Source organism: Artemia sp. Qi Xiang Cuo, chromosome 4 (assembly GCF_049724085.1).
Source record: "Artemia sp. Qi Xiang Cuo chromosome 4, ASM4972408v1, whole genome shotgun sequence".
Taxonomy (NCBI): Eukaryota; Metazoa; Arthropoda; class Branchiopoda; order Anostraca; family Artemiidae; genus Artemia; species Artemia sp. Qi Xiang Cuo.
In genome coordinates this window covers 52,711,851-52,738,246 of record NC_142797.1, presented here as the reverse complement: position 1 = coordinate 52,738,246, position 26,396 = coordinate 52,711,851, and the positions used below count along the sequence as shown (strand labels likewise).

The 26,396-nt window shown below is 34.3% G+C and overlaps 1 protein-coding gene across 1 annotated transcript in view; it reads left to right on the top strand.

Moving 5' to 3' along the window:
• The first annotated feature begins 11,517 nt into the window (after positions 1–11,517).
• Positions 11,518–26,396, top strand: part of LOC148953222 (uncharacterized) — an 81,412-nt gene continuing 66,533 nt past the window's right edge. Inside the window, exon 1 of the mRNA XM_089087581.1 lies at positions 11,518–11,574. The gene's annotated coding sequence lies outside the window, so the exon portion shown is untranslated. The remainder of the gene's footprint in view (positions 11,575–26,396) is intronic.

Genomic DNA, 26,396 nt, shown 5'->3' with positions numbered 1-26,396 from the left:
GTTCAGGCATGAATAAGGTACATGGTTCTGTAGATAAACAGCGACACCTCCTCCTCCGTACTTAATACCGTCAGTACGCTCTCGATCCCGCCTGAGGAGCGTGTTTTCCTGTATGGCAACCTCACTGCTCTGTGTTTCTTGGTTTAGAATGGTTTCAGTGATGCACATGATAGATGGCTTGACCGAGTTCACTAAATGTAGGAACTGGTCAAAATTAGATCTGAGACCTCGTATATTGCAGTGGGCTACCGTAAACAGGTCCGTTTGGATGGTCGGTGGACGTGCTACAGGTCGTCGTCAAAATGGCTGTTTGGTCCGAGGCTTTTTGTTGTTAATCATAACCAGGTAAAAGAAGCTTTGCCGTGTGGTTAGCCCAACAAAGCCCATAAATCCATTGCCATGCATCATTAGACGGGGAACGGTGCCACCTGCCGCGCACCTCATTACTGCATCTTCAACATGGAGGTGGTACCCCATAATGGGTTAGGATTTGGCACAAGTGCCTCCCACCATGTACCTCCCACATTCTTGAGTGGGGTCCCAATAAGACATAGGGTTCTTTTGTAAAATCAATTAGTAGAAATTTGCTTATAAACTAATATGACTTAAGTAAAACATGTCGCCACAACAATCGAGATTACTGGAAAAAAATAATAAATTTTGGCTGACTGTTTAATATATAATGATATATATTCCTGGGAATCGCATCAATTTTAGATTTATTAACGTTATAAAAGAGAAAACGTTTAGAAAATATTTTGTTTTCAGTAAAGCACAAATGACACTATGTCCTTAGAAAGCCCATTCTTCCAGGTTCTTCCTAAAAAATACAAAAAAATCTAATTTTGCTTTTTAGGATAATGAGATAAGTACCCAAATGGAATCCCACATATCTGAATGGACGGTGAGGGGGGTCTTTCAAAGCGAAAAAAAACAGGCCTAATTTATAAAAACAGCGAAAGAAAAAAACATATATCGGTTCCCAACGTACAGTATCAATACTAGTATCAAAGTAACAATATCAAAGTAAAAAAATGGGTTTGTGTTCACCTCGGAGTTTTTTTTATCTGGTCTTTGAACTATTTTTAACAAAATGGCTATCTGTAAATTATTAGATGGGTTTATTGGATGGCTAATTGCCCTTTGATTTTTTTTACTCTTTAAAAGTGGACTAGAACTTTTCTTTTTCAATCAAATGAGCCATCTCTGAAGATTATACGAGCATCCCTTCTATAAGAGCCCTATATGCACCCAGGGCATAACTTACAAAGCCTGTCCCCAGGCCCTGGGGGGGGGGGGGGGGTAGTTTCGACCTCGGAGTTTTAGTATCTGATGTTTGAAACTATTTTTAATAAAATGGTCACCCAAAATTATTATCGGATGGGTTTGGGGAAGAAAAAGGATATCTTTTGACTCTGAGAAAGTGAACAAGAACTTCTTATTTCAAATCAGGTTAGCACTCTCTGGAGTTTATACCAGTATCCTTTTCATAAGAACCCCAGGATATAACCGACAACACCTGCCCCCCGGGCCCTGGGTGTTGTGTCGACACCGGAGTCTTTGTTATCTGACCTTTGAACTATTTTATAAAGATGGCTATCTCAAAATTTGTATTTGATGGGTTTGTGGATAAAAGGGCTTGGGGTGGGGCTAGTTTCCCTCCGATCTCTTTCTACACTTAAAAATTGAAATAGAACTTTCAGTTTCCATTCAAATGAGCCCTCTCTGAAGTTTATACCAGCATCCCTTCCATAAGAACCATATATACCACCAGGGTATAACTTGCAGTGCCTGCCCCTAGCCCGGGGAGTTTTGTCGACACTGGAGTTTTTGTTATCTGACCTTTGAACTATTTTTAACAAAATGGTTATATCAAAATTTTTATCAGAAGCATATGGGGGAATAAAGGCGTGAGTGGGAGGGATAGTTGCCCTCTGATTTCTTTCAACTTAAGAAGTGAACTCGAACTTTCAATTACCAAATAAAAGAGCCCTCTCTGAAGTTTATACGAGCATCCCTTTCATAAGAACCATACATGCCCCAGGGCATAACCTACAATGACTTCCCCCGGGCCCTGGTGATAGGGGTTGTGTCGATACCTGAGTGTTTGTTATCTGACTTTGGACACTTTTTAACAAAATGGCTATCTCAAAAATTTTATCGGATGCGTTTGTGGAAAAGGAAAAAGGGGCGGGATGGGAGCTAACTTTCAATTTCTGATCAAATGAGCCCTCTCTGAAGTTTACACGAGCATCCCTTTCATAAGAACCATATATACCCCAGGGCACAAATTACAACAAAGTTTTGTTATCTGACTTTTGAACAATTTTCAACAAAATGGGTATCTCAAACTTTTGATGTGATGCATTGGTTAAAATATAGGTTGGGGGGAGCTAGTTGCCCTCCAATCTCTTTTGACTCTCAAAAAAAGAAATATAACTTACGGGTCCCAATCTCGCGATTCCTGACAGAATGTTTGATATACACCCCTTTAATTTAAACCATATGTTCCATCAGCTCATAACTTTCGATACCTATCCTCAAATCTTGGGGGGCTGTGTTGACCCTGGAATTTTTGCTATATGGTGTTCGAATTCTGAAAAAAAAAAATGGGTATCTCAAAGTTCTTATCGAATGGGTTTGAGGAAATAGGGTGTGGAGGGGGAAGAGCTACGTGCCCTCCGATCTCTTTTGACTCCTAAAAAGAGAACTAGAACTTTCAATTTCCAATCAAATGAGCCCTCTTTGAAGTTTATACTAGCAACCCTTCCATAAGAACCATATATGCTTCCAGGGCTTAAGTTACAACGCCTGCCCCGGGCTCTGGGGGGTTGTTTTGACACCAGAGTTTTTGTTTTATGAACTATTTTTTAACAAAATGGCTATCTGAAACTTTTTATTGTATGTATTTGGGAAAAAAGGGCGTGGGGGGGCTGGTTACCCTCCAATATCTTTTGACTCTTAAAAAGTGAACTAGAACTTCCAATTTACAATCAAATGAGCCTTTTTGAAGTTTATACGAGATATCCTTCTATAAGAACCATATATGCCCCCAGGGCATAGCTTACAACGCCTGTCCCCGGGCCCTTAGGGGTTGTGTCGACACCGGAGTTTTGTTATGTGATCATTGAACTATTTTAACAAAATGGCTATCTCAAAATTTTTATCGGGTGAATTTGGGAAAAAAGGGGCGTGGAGGGAGCTAGTTGCCCTCCGATCACTTTGACTCTTAAAAAGGGCCCTAGAACTCCCGATTTCCAATCGAATGATTTCCAGCTAGTTGCCCTCCGAGATTGTCAGTTCAATTTGCGTATACTGATATTTATTCCTTAAAGTTTTAATAATTTTATATTTATTGAAGTAAAAAAGTGAAAACATTTGATACATATGTTGTTTTCAATAAAGCAAAAATTCTGGTCTGGTCTTGAGGAGGCATTGGGGTTATCAGCCCTATTCATGTTAATTTCTGTTCTTTTGAGTTTTATTTATTTATTGATAGTTATTTGTGGTAGTTTTCCCCTTGGAATATTATTTGACTTTATTTCTGCTCGTTTGTGGCTTAATGGAGCTCATTACTTTTTTTGAAAAACTCGTTGTGTGGAAAAAATTTATTAAATTAATTTCAGTTCTTTTTTTATTGAACTAGTCTTTTACATAAAAAAAAATTATTTCTTTTCTCTTTTTTTTCTACAAGAATCCACAGTCTGGCTTGCTATATATATGTTGAAGAAACTTTTTCAACAATTTGTAATCCTGACAAATAATATTTATTAATTTAATTTTATACCTCCTCAGGTTGACTGGAAAAATAAAACTTAATATCTTTCTCAAAAGATTCTATCTATGCTCTTTGACAACCTGGATACACTTACACTTTTATTTATTTATTTAAATTGTAAGAGCAAAAGTAGTAATAGTAGTAGTCCCTAAAGTTTCAACGTAATACCCCCAATCGTTCTTGATATATTGCTGAGGTAACTTATTGGAAACCATAAATACAATGCGTTTTGATTTAGTTTTAAATCAACATTTATTTTTAAAGCAGTGGAATTAATAGTGGTAACCTAAGCTTTAGTGGCATTAGTAGTAATAGAAGTAGTAATAATCGTAACAGTAGAAGTAGTAGCATGAGTAGAACCAGTAGCAGTAAGATGCAAATATTTTCTTTTTGTTAGTTCAACATCCTTCTCAACAAGCCCTGTTAGTTTCAACTTCACGCACCAAACTGTTCCTAAGATAATGCTGTTACACCCTTTTGACAACCTGCATATAGATAGTGCGCTGTCATTCAGTTCACCTTCCCCCTCAAAATCCCTTGAAAATTTCACCTTCATATCCTTAGGCATAGTTGATAAAGTAGTCAGAGTAGTAGCATCGGTATTACTAGTAACAGTGTTAATAGTTGTAGCGGTAGTACTAGTAGCAGCAGTAATACTACAATAACGCCTATTGGTATGCAGAACATCCCTCTCATGAAGTCCCAGAAGTTTCAACTTAATACAATTAGCCATGGCTATGACATTGCTGATATGTACTTTTAATCAACCTATATGTTAATATACTTTTTAAAATTTTCATCTGAATGCTCTTAGCCTTACAAGTAGTTGCAATAGGAGTAGTAGTAATAGCATTAGTAGTAGTGAATGTAGCAGTAACAGTTGTATTAGTAGTAGTGTGCACACATATTACCTTTTGGTCAGATGATCTTCCTGTTGAAGCAATCTCTGAAGGTTTCAACTTAATACCCAAATGGAATTCTTGAGGTACACTTTTTTGATAATTTGCATGCACACAACGTCTTATGATTTAGTTCGAACTTCCAGGGCTTTGAGGGATCAAGTTGAAACTTTTGGAGTGTTGGGGAGAAATCAAGGGGACTTAAGATCATTTAGTTAAAGGACGAGGACAAGAGGGCCAGAAATTAAGTTTCTCCAATTCCAGAGGCACTTAATTTTTTTTTGCAGTCTTAGTCATAGTAGAACTTAGAATCTATTCACGGTGAAGTATTTAGGCAAACCGATATCAGGAGCATTATGTGTATCCGGGTTATCAACATAGGGAATGAGCAATATCTTGGGAATGGCCAGGGGGATCGATTTGAAACTTTATGAGAATTTCAAGAGGCCAATTGGACCTTAAATAAGTAGCATAGAGCCACATTCATCCAAAGTTTAATAGTGATTATTATATTAAAAATTATTCATAATACACCAAATCAACAAACACTTTGACAGTTTTCACTTAACCAATATAAAAATATATCAAGTAATGAACAATATGAAACTAAAAAAAAAAATTAAAAAAGGACACAAAACTAAAAATAAAACTAATAATCAAATAAATCTCAAAACAAACAGGAGCTACCATACGAATGAGTGAGGTATTATATACAATATGAACGAGGTATTTCGAGCAGCAGTGTGCCTCTTATTTGTCTCTACACTCACAAAGAACCAACAACAGAATAATATCACGAGCCTAATCCTGCTTTATAAAAAACACTGACTTACTTGACGAAGTCCCATCCGCCCTTGGAGGTTATCTTGGGGCCTCTTTCTTCGTAATGACGTGGATATGTCTCCTATATGCTTCACTGTGTTCTGCCAGGTGAAAAAGGTCAGAAAGATGATGAAGCGTAAAATTTTCCTACCATCTCTTGGGGGGGCAGCCACGAAGGCAAGAACAGTGAATTTGGCCTTCAAAGATGATTTCTAGGAGACAGGACTGACTAAAAAAAGAACTGCCATAGATAGGAGTGAGACTACTTCATCTCAAACCCTTGTAGAATTGACTGTAACTTACACTTTCCTGAATGCGATATATAGTTTGACCAAGGTGGTTTTATTTATCAAAACATCGACAACTAAAAACAAAATCACGGTAATCGCCAAGCTTAAAAGAAAGAGAGAAATATTTCTTTAAACGATCTCATTTGTTACTTTAAAAGTTAATTCTACTCCAAAACAGTTCTTGGTAACAAACTGTATGTAAGGAACGACTCGGCTTAAACAAAACTCTAAAAAAAGAAATTTGGTGGCAATTGATAGATCGAAAGAATTGGGCTTTTATGCTGATTTCAAATAAATAAACTACATTAAGTTTAATTTTACAAATCAGAAGCTAAGAACCAGAGAATGTATGTCTGTTTTTCGAAAAAAGGGATAAACACCCCTAAAGTCAAGAACTGCTAACGAAAATCATTTCATTAGATTCGAAATATTAGAGAACCCTTCTGTAGAGGTTTCAACTTCCTATCTACAAAACGTTTTTTTTTTTTTTTTTTTTTTTTTTGGCCAGAAAAAAGATAACGGATGTATTTTTTTCCGTGGGTGGTTATATCGAATCAATTGTCTTAAAAGATCGGGCGAAGGCTCATTCTAAAGGAAACTATATTTTAGTGTCATTTCTAAGCAACCAAAAAACTTGGAGGGCATCTAGCCTCCTCCCATACCCTTTCCACCCAAAGACATCCCATTGTTTGCAAATAGTATTTGTTATTGGGAAATATGCGGGCATTTTTCAAAAGGGGTATCAGCGGGGAAGGCGATTTTCCGCAGAGTGAATTTTCTGTGGGGAGAAAGGTTTCTGGAGGGAACTTTCCAGGAGAAATTACACAAGGGAGGGGGGATTTCCTGGCATGAAGCGGAAAACATTCAGAAATTAAATAAAAAAAAATGTTTTTTCTTCTGAAAGTAAGGAGCAACATCAAACCTAAATCCAACAGAAAATATTTCATATAGGAGAGGGGTATCCCTTACTCATCCCTCGCTTTTTACGTTAAAGTTTGAATTCTTGTCCCAATTCCTTATGAACGACTCCTGAAATGTAAGGGACGTTGAATTTGAATGAGAAGTATTTTTAATGAAATTGAAGACTCTCATAAAAAGATCTTTTTGTCAAAACCTTTCATTTGATTCTTTTCCCCTCAAATATATGGAAAATGGATGCCTGTATATAACTTTAAAATGAGCATTGGTTATTTCTGAAGCAATCTGTTTAGTTTGTTTAAGCAATATTTTAAATAAAAAAATCAACAAATGGCTTTAATTTTCATAAATGTGTACAATTTAATGTAAATGTTACATTTCAATGTTAAATGAGTAATCTTAAATGGAAATTTACGTTTGAAATGCAGTTAATAATCCTCGAAACTCTATCCCAAAAAGAAATGAGACACACCAAAAGCGGCTAAACTTTGAAAGCACTTTTCTAAATGACCAACGGTATGCCATTCGTGTTGCTTAAGTGATAAAGTATGTTTTTGTGTTTTTATTTTTTCTACTCCATTAAATGTGTAATTTAGTGAATCATAATGGTTTATACATGCATACCTATACAAAATGCTTTCAAAAGTAAGAAAGTTTAGAAAAATTAATTTATGACTGATATATTGCTAATGATATATAGTCATGAAAGTTTGAGCTACTATATTAAAAGAAAACTGTTTAAAACACATTTTACTTTACATTTAATTATTATTTTACATTTTATTATTACATTTTACATTTATTTTGGTAATTTCTGTTCGTCTCAAGTTTGATTGGATTACCCGTTTTACTTTTGTTTATTTTAGGTTTAGTCTTACATCTTTGCAAATTTCTGCAACATCTTTTCAATTGTCTTCGCAATTTTTGTGTTTATCTGATTATACATTATAACACCGGCTCATTTAGGGTTCTTGCGGTCATTCATAACAAATTGTGTCCATTAAAAGCTTAATATATTATATGACTTTAATTTTGCTTACTTTAGGCTTTAATTTGGTCTTTTACTTTTCTTGGAAATTTTTTTTTTAAACTTTGATTCCTAAAAATTTGTCATTGTTCCTGAAAAATGAAATTTAACCGTGTTATCGAGTTAGATTATTAGTGTACCGGAGCAACCTTATGAACATGCTATTCATTGGGCATATTTTTTTTAGCAAGATGGTTATATCCTTAATCTAAAGAACAATTATTTAATTCTAACAGAATGCCGGAAAACAGGTAAGCATCGTTAAATCATGTCAATCTTCCAGCACATGCTGTCAGCAATTTATCTATATTCAAATATTGTCAAAATAACAGGTTTCTTGTCATGTTTGCAGCCCTCTACTGCCATGGTGACGAAGAGGTGCCAGTTAGGATGCCAAGACATAAAAATAAATCTTTTATTCCGTCTTAAACCAAATGACAGAATTGAAGGTTTTTGAATTTCGTAGCTCCCTCACCTCAACCCTGACCAAATAGCGTCCTGAGATAACCATAATGGCACACTTTTCATATTTGAAATAAACGTCATTTTCAGTATCGGACGGTAATTATTCCATTTATTTCGCAATTTGTTTTGGGTCAAGCCAATTTTTTACCAATCTTTTGCTGGACTAAAACTACTACTACTACTATTGCTACTAACAACTCACCCCAGCACCAAGCCGACTGAGGTCAACACAGCTACAAACGCTCTTCCTCCATCCCAATCTATCCAAAGCCTACCTTTTTGCATCCTCCCAGGAAGTTCCCATTTCCTTTAAATCTTTCTTTTTGACGTCCTCCCAACCCAGATGAGGACGACCTACTTTCCGTTTATCCCTAGACAGTTGGCCGAAAAAGACAATCTTCGGCAATCTGTCATTTTTCATCCGCACAACGTGCCCTGGCCATCTCAACCTTTCTTTCATTATACACCTAGAAATTGGGATTGAACCACATTTTTCGTACCCAGGACCTACTGTTCTGGGTACCCGGTTAACGGTCAGTCAGCCTGTTACCCAGAACAATCTGCAGGCAATTTCTCTGGAAAACATCTAGCAAGTTTTCTTCCCCTTTTCGGAGCACCGTCATCACCGTCACTTGACCACTGTCATCACTGTAGCTTCTAATATTCAATTATTGGTTTGCAGACTTGTCTTCCTATTCTTCCATACTTTTTTTAACTTTGAAAAAACACCCTGAGCCTTGGCTATTCTACTTTTAACATCATCACTGCTCCCATCGTCTTTACTAATAATACTACCAAGGTACGTGAATCTGCCCACCTGATCAGTCTTTTCGTTACCCAGCGTCACCTTTTCATCTTCACTTATTCTTAGCCTTAGAGACTTAGTCTTCTTCATATTAATTTTCAAACCTTTTCTAGCACCCTGAACTCTCAAAACCCCTAAGAGTTCATTCATTTTGCTCACACTTTTATCTAGGATGCTTAAATCATCAGCATAATATAAATTCAGGAGAGTTTTTCCTCCCCATTTGATTCCGTGGTCTCCCAATGCCTTTCCTGTGCTCCTTAAGACCAAGTCCATCAAAAAAATCCATAAGACAAAGGAATATAACATAACCCTGCTTAACTCCTGATTTAATACAAAACCAGCTGCTAACCTCATGTCCTACCTTAACCACAGCAGGATTATTCTTGTACATAGCACTGATCACTTTAATGTATTTGTCTGGTATACCATACAAGGATAAATCCTTTGCTAAAGCTCTTCTATCAACAGGATTGAACGGTTGCTCATAATTTATAAAACTGAGGACCAAAGGTGTTTGAGAACTCAGGTACTTCTCAATTATTAACATAAGAGTGAAAATTCGGTCGACACATCCTCTACCTTTTCTAAAATCGCACTGTTCTTCTCTTAAAACATAGTTTACAGTATGGCTCAGTCTAAAAAGTATCATTTTACTAAGTAAATTGCTACCTTCAGAGATTAGACTAATGCCTCAATAATTACCACACTCACTCTTATCACCTTTCTTATACAGTGGTTTAATTAATGTTTTCTTAAAATCGTTAGGTACTTCCCCTTTTTCAAAAATCATTATCTTCAGTAAGTTATTTATAACCTCAGAGCCACCATATTTAAGAAACTCATTTACCACACTATCAGCACCTGGAACCTTATTATTTTTAATCCTTTTAGTAATGTCGCTAATTCTTCCTCGCAAAACAGATCTTCTTTGACATCCAAGGTATCATAAGCTTTTTCATTTTCCCCTATATCTTTTCCTTCAGCTTTATCTAGGTTCAGCACATTCTCAAAATGTTCTTCCCATCTCTCTTTAACTCTTTTTTTATCATTAATTGTGGCTTCGTTCCTATTTGTAACTGGGACAAGTCCGGATTGCCTACTTCCTCTCAGTTTATTAACATGCCAGTACAATATTTTACTATTATGCCGTCTAGCTGCCTCTTCCAGATTTTCGGCAATTTTATCAATGGCCTCCACTTCACCACTCTTTAGTTCATATTTTTTATGCTTTCTCCACCTTCTTTGCATTCCTTTTGTTTTCATGTGATCTATCACTCAGATAATTCTTGTACAAGCCCCTTATCCTCTTTATTAAACATAAAGCTTTTTAACTAATATGCCTAGCTGCAGTCCTACCTTTCTTCTCTAAGATACCATTAGAAACTTCACAAATTTTTTTTCTAAAATTGTTCCAGCCATCTTCCACATTATCAAATTTTAAACTTTCAAGTTTAGTATTCAACTGTTCCTGGAAAGTTTCTCTCAAATTTTCATCCTTGAGTCTACCAACATCATAATTTCCCTGGAGGTAGTTATCCTTCCGAAATTTCAGCTTTAAATTAACCCTAAATTCGTCAGTCAAAATGTCAATAAGATAGTCATTTTTTATCGTCCCAACATTCCAAGTTCCAATTTTCATGTTCTTTAAATCATTGAAATTCTTTGGCCTTAGGAAAAGCAATGATTCCGGGATACCAGTGCAGGACGGGGATCCCATATCTTCTCAAGTCTACACCAAAGCACGTAAGCTGGCTTAGAACCGGAGAAAAAGAAGTCCCTGGGACCTCCAGTATGAATTGAGGCTTTGTGCAATCCTTGGCCCATCTTGGTCACAACATGGTTTTCAGCACCTGCCGATGCTCTTCTATCAACAAGAGTCAAAATCCTGCACAGACATTCTCAAGCTTATTACCTCCGACTCATTATATGTTCAGGGCTACAAATATTATGCTACTATGGGGAAGCAGCCCAGAATAGATAAATCAGCTAGGAAGAAGTTTTCAGCCCGAAAACGCGTGTCAAAACAGACCAAGCCCAGAAGAATTATCCGTTAATCAGAATCCCGTGCGAATACTGTGTCGTTTACTGGGCTATAATTTCCTCGAGGGGCACCACTCCTCAAGTTGGAATAGAGTTGACAGTAGTATTGGTACAATCTAAGAGACGGGGCAGGTAGGAAATTACTGTGTCAATCTAAGAGACGGGGCAGGTAGGAAATTACTGTGTACAATTAAAAAGAGAAGACAGGTAGGAAATTACTACAGTACAATGACCGGATTCAGCCTACCATGAAAATTCGTGCTGATCACGAAACCATGGGTTTGGAGTTAAATAAAATTTCTGTTAAAAGTCGTGCGTGTTTTCATGGTATTGTGATTCGTTTCCTGGTATGATGTTATGAAATTCTGTCTGTAAATTAATTTTTAGGTGTGGATGTTTTATGTTTAACCTTGAACACGGGTATAAAAAAATCTGACAATGAGTTATTTTCTCAGTTCAAAATTGGCATTTGAAATATAATGATGCATTCTAACAAAAGGAATATTGACGAAAGCTACACACAAGAAGTAAGTTTTTCTTTTCTATTCTTGGGGAGTAAAGAAATTAATTATAATAAAACTTATTAAGACCCCATTATGAGAACAGATTCTTAAATGTTTTTTGACCATGGATCTCCAGAGGTCGGTAAAGAGCACTACAAAAACAAGACAAGAATATGTAAACACTGTATTTAATAGCCTTGTGAGCTTAGTGTATAAGGTAAATCATACCTATTTTTTATTCCGGCCCAAAGTCCCCCCCCACCACTATGCCAAAGTTGTCCACCACCACTCCACCAACCCCCTTCCTCCAACCCCGTCCCTCCAACCCCCTCCCCCCCCAACTTTTTTTTTACATCTCTTAGAATGTCATGAAACACACTTAACCCCCCAAAAAAAAACTTTTTGCCCCCCCCCCAACTCCTGCTCCTAACTCCCCCCTCCCCAACCCTCTGCTATCCCCCCCTCCAACCCCCCTCCCTCTGACCCCCCCCCCCCACTTTTTTTTTAACATGATATATTTTTTCAACTTTTTTTACATCTCTTAGAATGACATGTAGCACACTTAAAACTAAAAAAAAAATCACATTTAATATTTTCCAAATTCAAAATGAGAATGATATAGAAATGTTAGTCATGACTTTTACTATTAGAAAAATACTGTTTTTCTAATAGCAAAAAGTTTGGGGGGGGGGGGGGTTAAGTGTGTTTCATGACATTCTAAGAGATGTAAAAAAAGTTAAAAAAATTTTTAACTATTAGCAATTTTTTTTAAATAATTTTTTTTTTGGACTTCGAAATTATTCAACTTATTTTTTTTTCTAACAGTTTTTTTTACTTTCTTTTCTGACACCACATTGCTAAGGATATCAGATGCATTTTGACAATATGTAACCATGTTTCTCAAAATTAAAAGCTTAGTTCCTAAAAATGTTTTAACATTGCTAAGTATATCAGATGCATTTTGACCCTATCCATCCTTCTCTCTCTCTCAACTAAATGATAAGCTCCTCAAGATGATCTAACCCTGATAAGGATATCAAATGCATTTTGTCCACATCCATCCTTCTTTCTCAAAACTAAAAGCTAAGTTCCTCAAAATGATCTAACATTCCTTAAGATATCATATGCATTTTGACCCTATGTATTCTTATTTCTCTTGCCTAAATGATATGTTCCTCAAAATGATCTAACATTACTAAAGATATCAGATGTATTTTGACCATATACATTCTTGTTTCTCACAATTAAAAGCTAAGTTCCTAAAAATAATCTAACATTGCTAAGGATATCAGATGCATTTGACTCTATGCATCCTTTTTCCTCTCAACTAAATGATAAGTTCCTCAAAATAATCTAACATTGCTAAGGATATCAGAAGCATTTTTTCCACATCCATCCTTGTTTCTCTAAATTAAAAGCTAAGTTCCTAAAAATGATCTAACACTGCTAATGATATCAGATGTAATTTCACTGTATGCATCTTTGTTTCACTCAACTAAATGATAAGTTCCAAAAAATTATCTAACATTGACAGGAATATCCGAAGAATTTTGTCAACATCCATTCTTGTTCCTCAAAACTAACAGCTAAGCTCCTCAAAATGAAGTAACATAGCAAAAGATATCAGCTGTATTTTGAAAATATGTATCCTTGTTTCTTAAAACTAAAATCACAGTTCCTCATAATGATCTAACATTGTTACAAATATGAAATTCATTATGACAACATGTATTCTTGTTTCTTTAAACTAAAAGCTAAGTTCCTCAAAATAATCTAATATTGCTAAGTATATCAGATGCATTTTGACCCTATTAATCCTTGCTTCTCTCAAATAAATGATAAGTTCCTCAAAATGATCTAACACTGCAAAGAATATCAGATGCATTTTGTCCAAATCCATCCTTGTTTCTCAAAACTAAAAGCTAAGTTCCTCAAAATGACCTAACATTGCTAAGGACACCAAAATATCGGATGCATTTTAACCCTACGTATCCTTGTTTCTGTCAACAAAATGATAAGTTCCTAAAAATGATCTAAAATTGCTAAGGACATCATATGTATTTTGACCACAAGGATGCTTGTTTCTCAAAAATAAAAGCTAAGTTCCTCAAAATGATCTAAGATTGCTAAGGCTATCAGATGCATTTTGACCCTATGCATCCTTGTTTCTCTCAGCTAAATGATAATTACCTCAAAATGATCTAACATTGCTAAGGACATCAGATGCATTTTCACCCTATGCATCCTTTTTCTCTCAACTAAATGACATGTTCCTTAAAATGATCTAACATTACTAAAGATATCAGATACATTTTGAAAATATGTATCCTTGTTTATCAAAAGTAAAAGCTAAGTTCCTCAATATGATCTAATATCTCTAAGGATATCACATTTATTTTGACCCTATGCATCCTTGTTTCTCCCAACTAAATTATAAGTTCGTCAAAATGATCTAACATTGCTAAGGATATCAGAAACATTTTGTCCACATCCATCCTTGTTTCTCTAAGTTAAAAGCTAAGTTCCTAAAAATGATCTAACACTGATAATGATATCAGATGCATTTTGACCCTATGCATCATTGTTTCTCTCAACTAAATGATAAGTTCCCAAAAATTATCTAACATTGATAAGAATATCAGAAGAATTTTTTCAACATCCATCCTTGTTTCTCAAAACTAAAAGCTAAGTTCCTCAATATGATGTAACATTGCTAAGGATATCAGATGCATTTTGAAAATATGTATCCTTGTTTCTCAAAATTAAATAAAAAAAAAACTTTGCGAAAAATACGTTTTTCAAAGAAAAGTAAAGGCCATTTTAAACTTAAGCTCAGGAGATACAAATACCTTTTAAGATTCAAACTCAAAACGACCAGAAATTACTATTAAAGAATAAATGAAACCCAAAACGAACAGAAATTAAATAAACAATCATAGCAAAAAACATAAAACAAGTAATAATATAAATGAATAAATAGATCTTAAAGCGAGTAATGCTTAGATTGAATATGAAAATCAAGCTTAAAACGAAAACAAATATTTTGCTATTAAAATATAAAAGAAACTTAAAACGAACAGAAATTAAATAACAATCAATGCGAACAAACATACAATATATATTAATGTAAATGAATAAATAAATCTTAAAATGAGTGAAACTTAAATTGAATATGCAAATCAAGTTTGAATCGAATAAGAATAACTACAAACAAGAGTTTGGGTATCGCCTCATTGCAAAGGCCTAAAACCAACTGCGTCATTGGCACTTTACTGAAAACAATTCTTTCATTAATTAAGATTTTAGGGAATAAATATCAGTATATGTATATTAAATTGACAATGCACTTTTTTTTCGGTAAACTCATTTGATTTTTTTTTCAGTAAAACACAAATTATATTCTGGCTTTTAGAAATTATATGGTTTTTAAATCCTATTTATATTAATTTACTCTCATTTTAAGTTTGACTCTCAAGTTTGTTCTAATTTTGGTTCTTTGTGATTTTCATTGATCTGCTGATACTGAATTGGGATAATTGTATGCTTGGTAGATTGTATGATATTCCGGACGCCAGGGGTTGAAAGTGTGAATCATACCACGACGGAATGGGGCTGTTACGAGAATTAGCCTACCCTCCATTCCCTAAATTGACCATGCGGATTCAAAAATACCAATGGCACTTGCTTACGAGTGGTGGAACACTCCGGAACTTGAAATTTTATTATATTTTGGTGTTTCATGCAAGAAAATGCATGTTCCACAAAGTTTGAGGTGCAGTTTTACGCTCAAAAAGAAATGCCTAGAAGCCATAGAGTATAACAAACCAACATGATTAGTTAGAAAATATGGCATAGTTAAAAAAATGGCAAAACTATATGAGTCTTGAACAGTCTTGGAAAGTATAAACAAAATCAAATTGAATATTAGATATATAATGATATTAATTGTTGAAAGATCCATCAGTTCAAGATTTTTCTTCATTGTAATTTTATTTTCATTTTCAATGCTGTAAGAACTGGAAAATAATAAATTTGTAATATACGAGTAATTTGTTTTCAGTGAAGCACCAATGACGCAGGAGGCTTTAGGTTTTTACAGTTAAAGAAGGGGGCAGTATCCAAATTGTGTTTGTAGTGAAACTATATTTGTCTTGACTAATCTTAAAAAGAACTAATAAATTAAACTGAATATTTGATGCAGAATGATATTAATTGCTAAAACCTCATCAGTTCAAAATTTTACTGCAATTTTAATATTTATTTTCAATATTAAGTACAAAAGAAAACATTTATAATATAATTCGTTTTCAGTAAAGTGGCAATGACGCAGTAGGTTTTTGGCTTCTGCAGTGAGGCGATACCCAAACTCTTGTTTGTAGTTATTTTTATTCGATTCAAACTTGATTTGCATATTCAATTTAAGTTTCACTCGTTTTAAGATTTATTTATTCATTTACATTAATATATATTGTATGTTTTGTTCGTATTGATTGTTTATATAATTTCTGTTCGTTTTAAGTTTCATTTATACTTTAATAGCAAAATATTTGTTTTCGTTTTAAGCTGTATTTTCATATTCAGTCTAAGCATTACTCGCTTTAAGATCTATTTATTCATTTATACTATTACTTGTTGTATGTTTTTTGCTATGATTGTTTATTTAATTTCTGTTCATTTTGGGTTTAATTTATTCTTTAATAGTAATTTCTGGTCGTGTTTTTTTTGAATTTTAAAATGTATTTTTATTTCCTGAGCTTCAGTTTAAAATGGCCTTTACTTTTCTTTGAAAAAGTAATTTTTCGGAAAGTTTTTTTAATTAATTTTTGCTCGTTATTTAGTGCAAAAAATTTCAAGTTTTTTGGCATGGGGGGGTGCTTAAGGTCCGATTATTCTTGACTTTAAAAAACGGATTTAGAACTCAATTTAAATTGATTGAGGCTTTTTTCAAAGTTTATACGATTACCTCTGATAAAAACCTTATATCATTTTTAGGAACTTATCATTTTTTGACAGAAACAAGGATACGTAGGGTCAAAATGCATCAGATATTCTGGTCTCCTTAGCAATGTTAGATGATTTTGAGGAACTTAGCTTTTGGTTTTGAGAAACAAGGGTGGATGTGGACAAAAGGCATCTGACATTCTTTCCAGTATTAGATCATTTGGAGGAGGTTATCATTTAGTTGAGAGAAACAAGGATGGATAGTTGAGAGAAACAAGGATGCCTAGAAGCCATAGAATATAACAAACCAACATGATTAGTTAGAAAAAATGGCATAGTTAAAAAAAATGGCAAAACTATATGAGTCTTGAACAGTCTTGGAAAGTATAAACAAAATCAAATTGAATATTAGATATATAATTATATTAATTGTTGAAAGATCCATTAGTTCAAAATTTTTTTTCATTGTAATTTTATTTTCATTTTCAATGCTGTAAGAACTGGAAAATAATAAATTTGTAATATACGAGTAATTCGTTTTCAGTGAAGCACCAATGACGCAGGAGGCTTTAGGTTTTTACAGTTAAAGAAGGGAGCAGTATCCAAATTGTGTTTGTAGTGAAACTATATTTGTCTTGACTAATCTTAAAAAGAACTAATAAATTAAACTGAATATTTGATGCAGAATGATATTAATTGCTAAAACCTCATCAGTTCAAAATTTTACTGTAATTTTAATGTTTATTTTCAATATTAAGTACAAAAGAAAAGATTTATAATATAATTCGTTTTCAGTAAAGTGCCAATGACGCAGTAGATTTTAGGCTTCTGCAGTGAGGCGATTCCCAAACTCTTGTTTGTAGTTATTTTTATTCGACTCAAACTTGATTTGCATATTCAATTTAAGTTTCACTCGTTTTAATATTTATTTATTCATTTACATTAATATATATTGTATGTTTTGTTCGTATTGATTGTTTATATAATTTCTGTTCGTTTTAAGTTTCATTTATACTTTAATAGCAAAATATTTGTTTTCGTTTTAAGCTGTATTTTCATATTCAATCCAAGCATTACTCGCTTTAAGATCTATTTATTCATTTATACTATTACTTGTTGTATGTTTTTCGCTATGATTGTTTATTTAATTTCTGTTCATTTTGGGTTTCATTTATTCTTTAATAGTAATTTCTGGTCGTTTTGAGTTTGAATTTTAACAGGTATTTTTATCTCTTGAGGTTAAGTTTAAAATGGGCTTTACTTTTCTTTGAAAAACATATTTTTCGGAAAGTTTTTTTTTTTAATTAATTTTTGTTCGTTTTTGATTGCAAAAAGTTTCAAGTTGTTCTGGCATGGGGGGTGCTTACGGTCCGATTATTCTTGACTTTAAAAACGGATCTAGAACTTTCAATTTAAATCGAATGAGGCTTTTATCAAAGTCTATACGATTACCTCTTTGATAAAAACCTTTAGATCATTTTTAGGAACTTATCATTTTGTTGACAGAAACAAGATACCTAGGGTCAAAATGCATCCGATATTCTGGTGTCCTTAGCAATGTTAGATCATTTTGAGGAACTTAGCTTTTAGTTTTGAGAAACAAGGATGGACGTGGACAAAATGCATCTGATATTCTTTGAAGTGTTAGATAATTTTGAGGAACTTATCATTTAGTTGAGATAAACGAGGATGGATAGGGTCAAAATGTATCAGATATACTTAGTAATATTAGATTATTTTGAGAAACTTAGCTTTTAGTTTTGAATAACAAGGTTACATATTGTCAAAATGAATATCATATTCGTAGCAATGTTAGATCATTATGAGGAACTGAGCTTTTAGTTTTGAGAAACAAGGATACATATTTTCAAAATGCATCTGATATCCTTAGCAATGTTACAACATATTGAGGAACTTAGCTTTTAGTTTTGAGAAACAAGGATGGATGTTGACAAAATTCTTCTGATATTCCTAACAATGTTATTTAATTTTTGGGAACTTATCATTTAGTTGAGAGAAACAAAGATGCATAGGGTCAAAATGCATCTGATATCATTAGCAGTGTTAGATCATTTTTAGGAACTTAGCTTTTACTTTAGAGAAACAAGGATGGATATGGAAAAAATGCTTCTGATATCCTTAGCAATGTTAGATCATTTTGAGGAACTTATCATTTAGTTGAGAGAAGCAAAGATGCATAGGGTCAAAATTAATCTGATATCCTTAGCAATGTTAGATCCTTTTAAGGAACTTAGCTTTTAGTTTTGAGAAACAAGGTGCTCAAAACATATTGTCAAAATGCATCTGATATCCTTAGCAATGTTAGATCATTTTGAGGTAATTATCATTTAGTTGAGAGAAACAACGATGCATAGGGTCAAAATACATCTCATATCCTTAGCAATGTTAGATCATTTTGAGGAACTTAGCTTTTATTTTTGAGAAAAAAGGATCCTTTTGGTCAAAATGCATTTGATGTCCTTAGAAATTTTAGATCATTTTTAGGAACTTATCATTTTGTTGACAGAAACAAGGATAAGTAGGGTCAAAATGCATCCGATATTTTGGTGTCCTTAGCAATGTTAGATCGTTTTGAGGAACTTAGTTTTAGTTTTGAGAAACAAGGATGGATGTGGACAAAATACTTCTAATATCCTTAGCAGTGTTAGATCATTTTGAAAAACTTTTCATTTAGTTGAGAGAAACAAGGATGCATAGGGTCAAAATGCATCTGATATGCTTAGCAATATTAGATTATTTTGAGGAACTTAGCTTTTAGTTTTGAGAAACAAGGATACATATTGTCAAAATGAATCTCATATTCGTAGCAATGTTAGATCATTATTAGGAACTGAGCTTTTAGTTAGAGGCAACGCTGTAGCGTTGCCTATTGTATAGGCCATACGGCTCCAATGTTTTATTATTATTTATTATTTTTTCCCCCAGAGGCACTTCATATGGAAGGGGTCATCGTAGAAGCTTCAAAGGGGGCTCATTCGATTGGAAATCGAGAGTTCTAGTGCCCTTTTTAATAGTCAAAAATGATTGGAGGGCAACTAGCCCCCCTCCACGCCTATCATTCCCCCAAACACATACAATCAAAATTTTGAGATAGCCATTTTGTTCAGCGTAGTTGATTTCCAGATAGAAAATATATTTTTAAGTAGGAAACTCCCGCACAACCCTCAGGGCAAGGGTTATAAGTTATGCCCTGGGGGCATATAAGGTTTTATAGAAGGCGTTGTCGTAGAAACTTCAAAACAGGCTCATTCGATTGGAAATTAAAGGCCTAGTGGCCTTTTTAATAGTCGAAAGTGATTGGAGTGTAACTAGCCCCCCTCTCTCCCCACGCAGATCATTTCCCCAAACACATCCAATCAAAATTTTTAGATAGCCAGTTTGTTCAGCGTAGTTGATTTCCAGATAGAAATTATGTTTTTGAGGAGGACACTCCCCCACAACCTTCAGGGCGAGGGTTTTAGGTTATGATCTGGGGGCATATAAGGTTTTTCTAGAAGGCGTTGTCGTAAAAACTTCAAAAAAGGTTCATTCGAGTCTAAATTCAAAGGGATAGTGCCCTTTTTAATAGTGGAACGTGACTGGAGGGCAACTAGCCCCCCCCCCCCCCACGCCCATCATTCCCCCAAAAACATCCAATCAAAATTTTGAGATAGCTATTTCGTTCAGCATAGTTGATTTCCAGATAGAAAAAATATTTGTGAGGAGGACAATCCCCCACAACCCATAGGGCAATGGTTTTAAGCTGGACCCGGGGGGCATATACGGTTTTTATTGAATGCGTTGTCGTAGAAATTTCAAAAAGGGCTCATTTGATGGGGAATTCAAAGGGATAATTCCCTATTTAATTGCCGAAAGTGATTGGAGGGTAACTGGCCGCCCTCTCACACGCACATTTTCCCGAAACACATGCAGTCAAAATTTTGAGACAGCCATTTTATTAAACGTAGTTTTAAGTTCTGGAAATTAGGTCTTTGAGGATGACAACTCCCCCAGAGCCCTCAGGACAAGAGTTGTAATTTAAGGATTCTCTGAATCCTTCCTATTATTTCTTATGGAAGGGATGATCGTATAAACTTTGGAGAGGTCTTATTTGACTGAAAACTGAAAGTTCTTGTTCACTTTTTAAGAGTCAAAAGAGATTGGAGGGTGAATAGCCCTCCCCCCTCCTCCACACCCTAAATGCATGAGATAAAAATTTTGAGATAGACATTTTGTTAAAATAGTTCAAAGTTCTGATAACAAAAAACTCCGGTGTCGACACAGCCCACCAGGGCCCGGGGGAGGCGTTGTAAGTTATTCCCTGGGGCATAACTTATTAAAAGGGGTTTATAACTTATGGGAAGGGGTTTTGTATGGGAAGAACACATAGGAAATCTATTATAATTATCCAATTAAAAGGTTAAAATACATACTCTGAGATAGATGCAAAACTGCTTTGGCACACAAAATCCTATTAAGGTCAATTCCAAACAGTTGTGATCCTTTTGTGTCAGCAATTGAAATGGTCTAAGTCCCCTTATTGGAGCCATTTTTTTTTAATACATTCATTTTTATCAGTCGCTGTCCACAAGTTATGCAAGCTGTCTATTGTTCATATATAAGGTTTTGATCAAAGAGGTAATGGTATAGACTTTGATAAATGCCTCATTCGATTTAAATTGAAAGTTCTAGTTCCGTTTTTTAAAGTCAAGAATAATCGGACAGTAAGCATCCCCCCCATGCCATAAAAAATTGAAAGTTCCTCAAAATGATCTAACATTGCTAAGGACACCAGAATATTGGATGCATTTTGACCCTAGGTATCCTTGTTTCTGTCAACAAAATGATAAGTTCCTAAAAATGATCTAAAATTGCTAAGGACATCAGATGTATTTTGACAATAATTATCCATGTTTCTCAAAACTAAAAGCTAAGTTCCTCAAAATGATCTAACATTGCCAAGGGTATCAGATGCATTTTGACCCTATGCATCCTTGTTTCTCTCAACTAAATGATAATTACCTCAAAATGATCTAACATTGCTAAGGACATCAGATGCATTTTGACCCTATGCATCGTTGTTTCTCTCAACTAGATGATAAGTTCCTCAAAATGATCTAACATTGCTAAAGATATCAGATGAATTTTGACCATATGCATCCTTGTTTCTCAAAAATAAAAGCTCAGTTCATCAAAATGATCTAACATTGCTAAGACTAGCAGATGCATTTTGACCCTATATATCCTTGTTACTCTAAACTAAATGATAATTGCCTCAAAATGATCCAACTTTGCTAAAGATATCAGATGCCTTTTGACCACATGCTTCCTTGTTTCTCAAAAGTAAAAGCTAAGTTCCTCAAAATAATCCAACATTGCTAAGGCTATCAGATGCATTTTGACCCTATGCATCCTTGTTTCTCTCAATGAAATGATAAGTTCCTCAAAATTATCTAACATTGCTAAAGATATCAGATGCATTTTGATCACATGCATCCATGTTTTTCTCAACTAAATGATAAGTTCCTCAAAATGATCTAATATTGCTAGAGATATCAGATGCATTTTGACCACATGCATCATTGTTGATCAAAAATAAAAGCTAAGTTGCTCAAAATGAACTAACATTGCAAAGTACATCAGAATATCCGATGCATTTTGATCCTACGCATCACTGTTTCTCTCAACTAAATGATAAGTTCCTCAAAATGATCTAATATTGCTAGAGATATCAGATGTATTTTGTCCACATACATCCTTGTTTCTCAAAACTAAAAGCTAAGTTCCTCAAAATGATCTAACATTACTAAGGATATCAGATGCATTTTGACAATAATTATCCATGTTTCTCAAAACTAAAAGCTGAGTTCCTCAAAAAGATCATTGGTAGATCATTGGTAGATAAGGAGATCATTGCTAAAGATATCAGATTTATTTTGACCCTATGCATCCTTGCTTCTCTCAACTAAATGATAAGTTCCTCAAAATGATCTAACATTGCTAAGGATATCAGATGCATTTTGACCACATCCATCCTTGTTTCTCAAAACTAAAAGCTAAGTTCCTCAAAATGATCTAACATTGCCAAGGATACCAGATGTATTTTGACCCTATGCATCGTTGTTTCTCTCAACTAAAAGATAAGTTCCTCAAATCATCTAACGTTGCTAAAGAAATCAGATGTATTTAGACCACAAACATCCTTGATTCTCAAAACAAAAAGCTAAGTTCCTCAAAATGATCCAACATTGCTAAGGCTATCAGATGCATTTTGACCCTATGCATCCTTGTTTCTCTCAATGAAATGATAAGTTCCTCAAAATTATCTAACATTGCTAAGAATATCAGATGCATTTTGACCATATGCATCCATGTTTTTCTCAACTAAATGATAAGTTCCTCAAAATGATCTAATATTGCTAGAGATATCAGATGCTTGACCACATGCATCCTTGTTGATCAAAAATAAAAGCTAAGTTGCTCAAAATTAACTAAAATTACTAAGTACATGAGAATATCAGATGCATTTTGATACTTCACATCAGTTTTTCTCTCAATTAAATGATAAGTTCCTCAAAAATGTCTAATATTGCTATAAACTTCAGATGCATATTGACCACATATATCCTTGTTTCTCAAAACTAAAAGCTAACTTCCTCAAAATGATCTAACATTGCTAAGGATATCAGATGCATTTTGACAATAATTATCCATGTTTCTCAAAACTAAAAGCTGAGTTCCTCAAAAAGATCTAACATTGCTAAAGATATCAGATTTATTTTGACCCTATGCATCCTTGCTTCTCTCAACTAAATGATACATTCCTCAAAATGATCTTACATTGCTAAGGATATGAGGTGCATTTTGACCATATACATCCTTGTTTCTCAAAACTAAACGCGAAGTTCCTCAAAACGATATAACATTGCTAAGGATACCAGATATATTTTGACCCTAGGCATCGTTGTTTCTCTCAACTAAATGATAAGTTCCTCAAATCATCTAACATTGTTCAAGATATCAGATGCATTTTGACCACAAACATCCTTGATTCTCAAAACAAAAAGCTAAGTTCCTCAAAATGATCTAACATTGCTACGGACACCAGAATACCAGATGTATTTTGACCCTACGTATCCTTGTTTCTTTCAACTAGATGATAAGTTCCTCAAAATCATCTAACATTGCTAAAGATATCAAATGCATTTTGACCGCATGCATCATTGTTTCTCAAAACTAAAAGCTAGGTTCCTAGAAACTAGCCCTTTGCGGAGGCCGTTGTTCGTAGATCTGGATTTTACGCCCTGCCGCAGTTGTCCTCCTATAGAGGATCCTCCCGCGATGGTGTTCTGCGTCACCATGTAATTGAACTCGTTATGGTGAGAAGGTTTATAACCTACGGGAAGTGTGGATACGCATGGAACGATTGGTTCAATCAATCCAAATTGATTTAATCAATTTGGCTCCAAAATGTTTAATTAGGTTTCGCTATCCTTCTCTAAGCTTTGCAATGAATCACCCTTTTTTCACAACCTGAAGAAGGCATTGTAACTGAGAATTGGTGATGTCATATAATGCAAACAGTTGAATCAAGGCCTTCATTGAAACCTTTTAGCCATTGGTTACTGTATTTTCGACCTTAATAAACTTATAGTCGGGTAAACGTTCCCAAAAAGAAAACCTTGCACAGTCAAGAAAATGACCTAGTCAAGATACTTCGGATTCTACCTCTTCCAAATGTCCAGAAGTAATGGTTTGCACTTATATATTTTCTGTAGAATTTTACCTTTTTTGTGTTGAAAAACTTCGACGAATTAAAATTATTCTATCAACGCAGTGGAATATTTTGTTAGTTTTGTCCAGAAATCCAAATCTTCGAAGAATAAGTGCCGTAAAAATGCAGCCTTTTCGTTTTTTTCGAGCTTGCAAAATTAAATTGCATTCAATACTACGCTATTTTTAGATTTCAGTATGAGGTCTAAACTTACAAACAGAAGACTTACAATAAAATTGCACAGTTGTATACGAAATGATTTTTAAGCTACCAATTCGACAAATTGCAAATCAAATCAGCAAAATGCACATGAACACAATCTCATACTCCAGCATTTATAGAAAAGAAAATATTATGGCATTTTTCGTCAAATGTCAAAATTGAAATGTTTCGTCAATTGGCAATATTGATCAATGACTATGAAAAAACATTTTTACTGACTTTCTCGGTAGTTTGTTTTGTAGAGTTAAGTTATTTAGCAACTGACGTTCATACCAGGAAACGAGTTCATTTTTGTTCCCAACTTTTCGGTTTTCGTGGGCAAAAACTTTTTGCATGAAATTCGGTTCCAATTAAGCACTCCACAAACCCCAAGTTGTAACTGAAGCTGATTTTGATCTTCAAGAAGGGGCAGAAGCTTTAGTAACCATTTTAGAGTTAATATGGAAAAACTTGAGTGCGTGCTAAACAGAATATTTGTATTGAACTACAAGGAAGTCTTTCATACAGTTTTTGTTAGGCTTCTTTACGAAATCGAATTTTGCGGCAGAAATTTTTTTTATACTATCAACTTCTTCTCAAAAACACCGGCTAAAATGATGCAAAAAAAGCTATTGACAGCCGCTTGTTGTATGTGTTGCAAGATAGCCTGTTATTTCCCTCTCGTTATTTATAATTTTGGGTCTGGAATCTAGGTTATCCTATCCAAACAGTTTTTCGTAAAGTTAATGAACATGAAAAGCAAAAAATTACCTTAAATGTCATAAACGTTTGATATGGATTAGGTGCCCAGGCGTATATTTCTATGCTATCCCGATGAGCAATGACAAGGAATTTTAAATTTCTCATATTTGACAGTTTTAAAGTGGACTGCAACCCTGAAGATCACCAACATTGATAAAAATTAAGCAAGAAAAACGGGTTTTAATTTTAATAAAGCAGTGAATAAATAACAACAGAATAAACACTTAATTAAAAAAAAAAAAACACTCCGAATATTTCGGCCCCACGTCCGGGAGCCTTTCTGAACGGAAAAAAAGAAAAAAACTAAAAAAAAATATCTTTAAAAAAAAAATAACATACATCGAAATACAACAAAACTAAGCACACGAAGAGAGAGAAAAAAATGGAAAAGCAGTGTGGTCTAAGAAAATATTTACACCAACACTGATCCATCCACATCTCTTCTCCAATTGATTACTACCACCTATTATTAGGTGGCCAATTTATATTACCCAGGTTGTTGATTAATCACAAGCAGTTGATCTTTTTAAGTAATTATTATTAACTAAAAAAAAACAGTTTTTTTAACTGAAAGTAAGGAGCGACATTAAAACTTAAAACAAACAGAAATTATTCCGTATATGAAAGGGGCTGTCCCCTCCTCAACGCCTCGCTCTTTACGCTAAAGTTTTTTATTGTTTTAAAAGATAAAGTTGTGTGACAGAGTCAAACTCTAGCGTAAAGAGCGAGGCGTTGAGGAGGGGACAGCCCCTTTCATACATGGAATAATTTCTGTTTGTTTTAAGTCTTAATGTCGCTCATTACTTTCAGTTAAAAAAAACCTTGTTTTTTTAGTTAATTTCTTAACGTTTTTGAATTAATGCAGCTTTGATTTTGGCTCACCGTACATGAATATTTAAAACGAACGTCGCATATTAATTTTCCTTATTTTTGGCTAATTGGCTAGTAGAGTAGAATAGTACGTTCCATTTTGGGTAGATTATGTTCCTTCCTGTGCTATTTGGGTAGACTATGTTCCTTCCTGTGCTATTTGGGTAGATTATGTTCCTGGCCATGCTATTTGCATAGACATATACACCTTTTCAAAGAGAGTGAGTATCCCCTCGCATGGCCTTATATTTTGGGTAGATTATGTTCCTTCATGTGATATTTGGGTAGACTATGTTCC